We start from the raw sequence: 6,330 nt of genomic DNA on the forward strand, positions 1-6,330 counted from the left end.
TTACATAAGTGTCACACCAGGTTAAGCCATATGCCTGAGTGAGATAACAAAATTCCTTAATGTAAGCAGTAGGGTTGGCAGAGAATGACCCTAAGCACTTCCCAATGGTGGACAGATCAGTAAGGGAGAAGGGAACTTGGACAACACCCTCTGCTCTGGCCACCTCACATAGAGAACAAAGGAGGGAGTTTTTGTCACTGGGAGTGCTGTGTGAGCAAGTGTGAGCACTAACAGGAGAGTCCACATCTGAACTTGGAAGAGGAGGAGGAGGAGGTTGAGGGTCCACGTATGGCGAGGGATTAGTGGATCGAGTCTGGGGTAAGGAGAGTTCTTCAGGCAGATTGGGGTCAGAAAAAGAAGAGGAGGAGGTCGGTGAAGGGGCTGAGGGCAGTGGGGGGATGCTTTTTACCAGGAGTACTTGGGAAATACTGCAGGATGAGCAGAGGCTGGGGTGGGAACACAGGTGCCAGAAAGCCTGAATATAGGGAACCTCCACCCACTTGTCATTTCCTCGGCAGAAGTTGTCTAAATCTGTTAGAACATTAAAGTCAAGGGTGCCCCCAAGAGGCCACTTGGACTGGTTGTCTAGAGGATACTGTGGCCAGGCCACAGAGGAGAGGAAGAGTAACCTTTTCCTTTTTATAGAAAGACTCAATTTAGGTAGATTTTGGACCAGGCATCCTAGTGGTGACTTGGAGCTTGGGCGGGAGTTCTGATTACCCATATTTTATCTTCTTCTGTTGCTTAAGGGCAAGAAGTGGACAGGAAAAGCAATTATACCCAACACGGGCAGAAAAGCTCCTTTCCTGGAGGGAAAGGCTGAGAGAACTTACAGGCGGCAATGATAACAATGAGGAAGAAAATAAAAAGGGATAGGGCTAGAGCTATTTGCCACATGGTAGAGTTACAGGAAGTGAAACTAGTGGAAGTGGGAAGTGGGGTTTCAGTGGTAGAAGAAGAATAGAAGGAAAAAGGAGCACAGAGTTATTTGTAGAGGCAGGAACTCAATGAAGGTCCCCTGAAGCAAGTGGTCTGTTACCCACTGTAGAATATCCAGTACCTCAAGGGAAGTAGGTTGGTCCTGAGGTGAATCACTGTTGTGCCTTATGATGTCCTTCTGCAACCACAGGTGGAGGCCTACACAAGCCCTGTAGCTGTTAAGCTGTGGGACTACACATAGACTCACTCACACACTTGCTCAGGAAGAGAGAGAGAGAGAGAGACAGAGAGAGAGAGACTAAAAGTGCCAGAGAGAGAGAGAGAGAGAGAGACTAAAAGTGCCTAAGCAGGAGCTGACCTGCCAAAAGGCAAGTTTGTGATTAAGAGCCAGAGGTCTGTTTCAGTCCTGGGCAGAGCCCAGGCTTGTGAACAGGGCTTCTTATTACCCAAACCTTAGCCGCTGCTGCGGAGATGATCAGAAGGGCAGCTCAGAGTCCTGGGTCATCCCCCTGAACACCGGAGATTACAAGAGGGTTCAGGAAGGTGGGGACATCTCCCTCAGATTCCTGGTTCTGAGAGACCCCTTACAGGGAGAAGACAAAAGTGTAGGGACGTCTCCACTACACTCAGGTCCTTGGAACAAGGCCGGGGCCCTAGGCCCACTGTGAGTAATGAGAAGGAGTCCCCAACACGGCCACGATTATGAGCAGGAAGTCCAGAGAGCAGGCAGTGGGAAAAGTTATGGGCAACAGAAGTCTTACCTCGTGGTGGAGCAGCTCCTGGTCCGGCCTCGAGTGGAGGAGTCAGTTTCCCTCCCCAGGAGGGGAGGTCTCACAACTCGTCCCGGGTTTCAGCACCAATAAATGTAAGATTTATTGCCAAGGTAAAATGAGGAAACTGAGGCAAGTATAAAAAAGTGAGAAGCCAATTTATTCAGCTCCTGGGCAAGCTTCAGTGGCCCAAGTGGGGGCCAGAGAAGTCGCACCTGGCTGTTCAGGGCATGGAGTTTATGGGGATTGCAGGCAATTGACTGGTTACTGGGGAAACAAAGAGAAGGCAATTCTATTGGCTGTTGAGGAGTAGGAAGTACATAGAATTAAAGTAGGAAGTACCTAAAACTAGCTGCCATTGGTAGGCAGGCAGGACCTTGGGTATGCGGGCCTTGACTGACTACTAGGGAAACAAAGAGAAGGCATTTCTATTGGCTGTTGAGGAGCAGGAAGTACATGGAGTTAAAGCAGGAAGTACATGAAACTAGCTGCCATTGGTAGGCGGGAAGGACCTTGCGTATGCAGGCCTGCCAGGGGCATATGGGGCAGGCTGTTGCTGGGCAGGGAATGGTGGGGCTTCTTTAAAAAATTTTCTCTGCAGGGTTTTTTAACAGTGGGCTGTAGTTTGGATGCATAATTTAGTGCTGAATGTGGGCTTGGGCATGGTATACAGAGGCGGGTGCGGGGAAGCTTTGTGGGAAAGCCAGATAATGAGCTGGGGTGATAACGCAGTTATCAGTCATAGAGAGTGATGAATGTGTCCATTTGGCTCCTGGCAAGGCAATGGCCTTACAAGAAAAAGGCAACAAATAACCAAGATCAGAACAGAACTGAAGGAGACAGAGAAACAAAAAAAAAAACTTCAAAAAATCAATAAATCCAGGGCCTTGTTTTTTGAAAAGATCAACAAAATAGGTAGACCACTAGCCAGACTAATAAAAAAGAAAAGAGAGAAGAATTGAATAGATGTAATATAAACGATAAAGGGAATATCACCACCAATTTCACAGAAATACACACTACCATCGGAGTTTACTATCAACAACTCTATGCAATAAACCAGTAAATCTAGAAGAAATAATAAATTTCTGGACACTCACACCCTCCCTAGACTAAACCAAGAAGAGGTTGATTCCCTCAATAGACCAATAATAAGGGCTGAAGTTGAAGCAGCAATTAATAGTCAACCAACCAAAAAAAGTCCAGATCCAGATGGTTTCACAACCAAATTTTACCAGATGTATAATGAGGAGCTGCTACCATTCTTTTTGAAACTATTTCAAACAATATAAAAAGAGAGAATTCTCCCTAACTCATTTTATGAAACCAATATCAGATACCAAAACCTGGCAGAGACACAAAAAAGACAATTTCAGGCCAATATCCATGATGAGCATAAATGCAAAAATCTTAAATAAAATCATGCCAAACTGAATGCAACAGCCCATCAAGAAGCTTATCCATCACAATCAAGTAGGCTTCATCCTAGGGATCCAAGGCTGATTCAACATACACAAATGTATAAATGTAATCCATCACATAAACAGAACCAAAGACAAAAATTACATGATTATCTCAATAGATGCAGAGAAGGCCTTTGACAAAATTCAACAGCCCTTTATGCTACAAACTTTCAATAAAGTAGGTATTTATGGAACATATCTTGAAAGAATAAAAGCTATTTATGACGAACCCACAGCCAATATCATACTGAATGGGCAAAACTGAAAACATTCCCTTTGAAAACTGGAACTAGACAAGAGTGTCCTCTCTCACCATTCCTATTCAGCATAGTATTGGAAGTTCTAACCAGAGCAATAAGGCAAGAAAAAGCAGTGAAGCGTATTCAGTTAGGAAAAGGGGAAGTCAAATTATCTCTATTTGCTGATGACATGATTTTACATTTGGAAGACCCCATCGTCTCAGCCCAATATCTCCTTAAGATAGTAAGCAACTTCAGCAAAGTCTCAGGATACAAAATTCATGTGCAAAAATCACAGGCATTCCTATACACCAGTAATGGAAAAGCAGAGAGCCAAATCATGAGCAAACTCCCATTCACAATTGCTACAAAGAGAATAAAATACTAAGGAATACAACTACAAAAGGATGTGAAGGAACTCTTCAAGGACAAACCACTGCTCCAGGAAATAAGAGAGGAGGCAAACAGATGGAAAAACATCCCATGCTCATGGTTAGGAAGAATCAATATCATGAAAATGGCCATACAACCCAAAGTAGTTTATAGATTCAATGCTATCCCCATTAAGCTACCATTGGCCTTCTTCACAGACTGGGAAAAACCACCTGGAGGTACATGCTACCTATACTACAAGGCTACAGTAAGAAAACAGCATGGTATTGACACCAAAATAGAGATATAGACCAGTGGAACAGAACACAGGCCTTGGAAGTAATGCCACATATCTAAAAACATTAATCTTTGACAAACCTGACAAAAACAAGAAATGGGGAAAGAATTCCCTGTTTAATAAATGGGGTTGGGAAAACTGGCTGGCCATGTGCAGAATGCTGAAACTGGATGCCTTCTTTACACCTTATACAAAAATTAACTCCAGATGGATTAAAGATCTAAACATAAGACCTAACACCATGAAAACCCTAGAAGAAGACCTATGCCATACCATTCAGGATATAGGCATAGGCAAGAAATTCATGACTAAAACATCAAAAACAGTGGCAACAAAAGCCAAAATAGATAAATGTGTCTAATTTAACTTAAGAGTTTTGCACAGCAAAAGAAACTATCAGTACAGTGAATGGCAACCTGGGAAAAAATTTTTGCAATCTTGACTGAAGGAAATGAACAGACACTTTTCAAAAGAAGACATTTATGTGGCCAAGAAATATACAGAAAAAAAATGGTCGTCATCAATGGTCTTTAGAGAAGTGCAAATTAAAACCACATTAAGTTACCATCTCATGCCAGGTAGAATGAGGATGATTAACAAATCTGGAGACAACAGATGCTGGAGAGGATGGGGAGAAGTAGAATGTTATTACATTCTTGGTGGGAGTATAAATTAGTTCAACCATTGTGGATGATAGTGTGGCAATTCCTGAAGCATCTAGAAATAGAAATACCATTTGACCCAGCCATCCTATTACTGGGTATATATCTAAAGGATTATTAATCATTCTATTATGAAGACACAGGCACATGTATGTTCACTGCAGCACTGTTTACAATAGCAAAGTCTTGTAATCAACCTGAATGCCCAACAATGATAGACTGGATAAAGAAAACTTGGTACATACACACCATGGAATACTATGAAGCCATAAAAAGGATAAGTTCATGTCCTTTGCAGAGACACGGATGAACCTGGAAACCATCATTCTCAGCAAACTGACGTAAGAACAGAAAACCAAACACTGCATGGTCTCACTCATAAGTGGGTGTTGAACAATAAGAACACATGGACACAGGGAGGGGAACATCACACTCTGGGCTCTGTTGGGGTCTGGGGGCTGGAGGAGGGATAGCAGAGGGTGGAGGGATTGTGGAGAGATAATATTAGGAGAAATACCAAATGGAGGTGATAGGGGGATGCAGTCAGCACACCACTATGGCATGTGTTAAAACCTGTATAAAATCCTGCAAGATCTGCACATGTACCCGAGAGCTTAAAGAATAATAATAATAAACTAAACATGAAAACAAGACCACAAAAAATACTTAAATGCATAGCCTATTGACACTATGAAACAACTATGCAATAATGTCTACAAAACCACCAACTACCAACACAATGACAGGATCAAGTCCTTCCATATCCTGTCATTTACAACCTTGAAGGTAAACAGGCTAAATCCATACTTAAAAGGCACAGAATGGCAAGTTGGATAAAAAACAAGAACCATTTAATTATTGTGTTCAACAGACACATTTCACATACAATGTGAACCATGAGATCAAAATAAAGGGATAAAGAAAGATCTATCAAGCAAGTGGAAAACAAAATAGAGCTATTCTTATTTTAGACAAAACAGACATTAAGCCAGCAATGATCAAAAAGAACATGAAGGGCATTGCATAATGATAAAGAGTGCATCTGGGTGGCTGAGTTGGGAGGATCATTTGAGTCCAAGAGGTTGAGGTTATAGTGAACCCTGATTGTACCACTGCTCTCCAGACTGGGTGAGAAAGTGAGACTCTGCCTCAAAAAAAAATAAATAAATAAAAATAAATAAATAAATAAATAAAACAGGGCAGGGGAGTTATTTTAACAAGAAGATTAACAATCCTAAATATATATGCACTCAACATTGAAGCACATAGTTCTATAAAACAAGTTCTTAGAGATTTATGAAAAGACTTAGATAATCAAACAATAATAATTGGAGACTTCAACATCTCACAGACACATTAGACAGATCATTGAGTCAGAAAGCTAACAAAGATATGTGAAAACTAAACTCAACACTTGACCAAATAAACCAAGCAGGTATCTGCAGAGCATTGAACTCAGTAACAACAGAATACACATTCTTCTCCTCTGCACACGGCACATACTCTAAAGTTGACCACATGCTCAGAGAGAAAGAAATATTTAAAAAATACAAAACACTCCAGAAATTATAACAACCACAGTATTGG

At 41.7% G+C, this 6,330-nt stretch overlaps 1 long non-coding RNA gene across 1 annotated transcript in view; it reads right to left on the minus strand.

Annotated features, from left to right (window-relative positions):
- Positions 1–2,216, minus strand: part of LOC118145762 (uncharacterized) — a 46,023-nt gene extending 43,807 nt beyond the window's left edge. Inside the window, exon 1 of the long non-coding RNA XR_004731180.3 lies at positions 1,701–2,216. This is a non-coding gene — a long non-coding RNA (uncharacterized LOC118145762). The remainder of the gene's footprint in view (positions 1–1,700) is intronic.
- Positions 2,217–6,330: the final 4,114 nt, after the last annotated feature.

Source organism: Callithrix jacchus, chromosome 10 (genome assembly GCF_049354715.1).
Source record: "Callithrix jacchus isolate 240 chromosome 10, calJac240_pri, whole genome shotgun sequence".
NCBI lineage: Eukaryota > Metazoa > Chordata > Mammalia > Primates > Cebidae > Callithrix > Callithrix jacchus.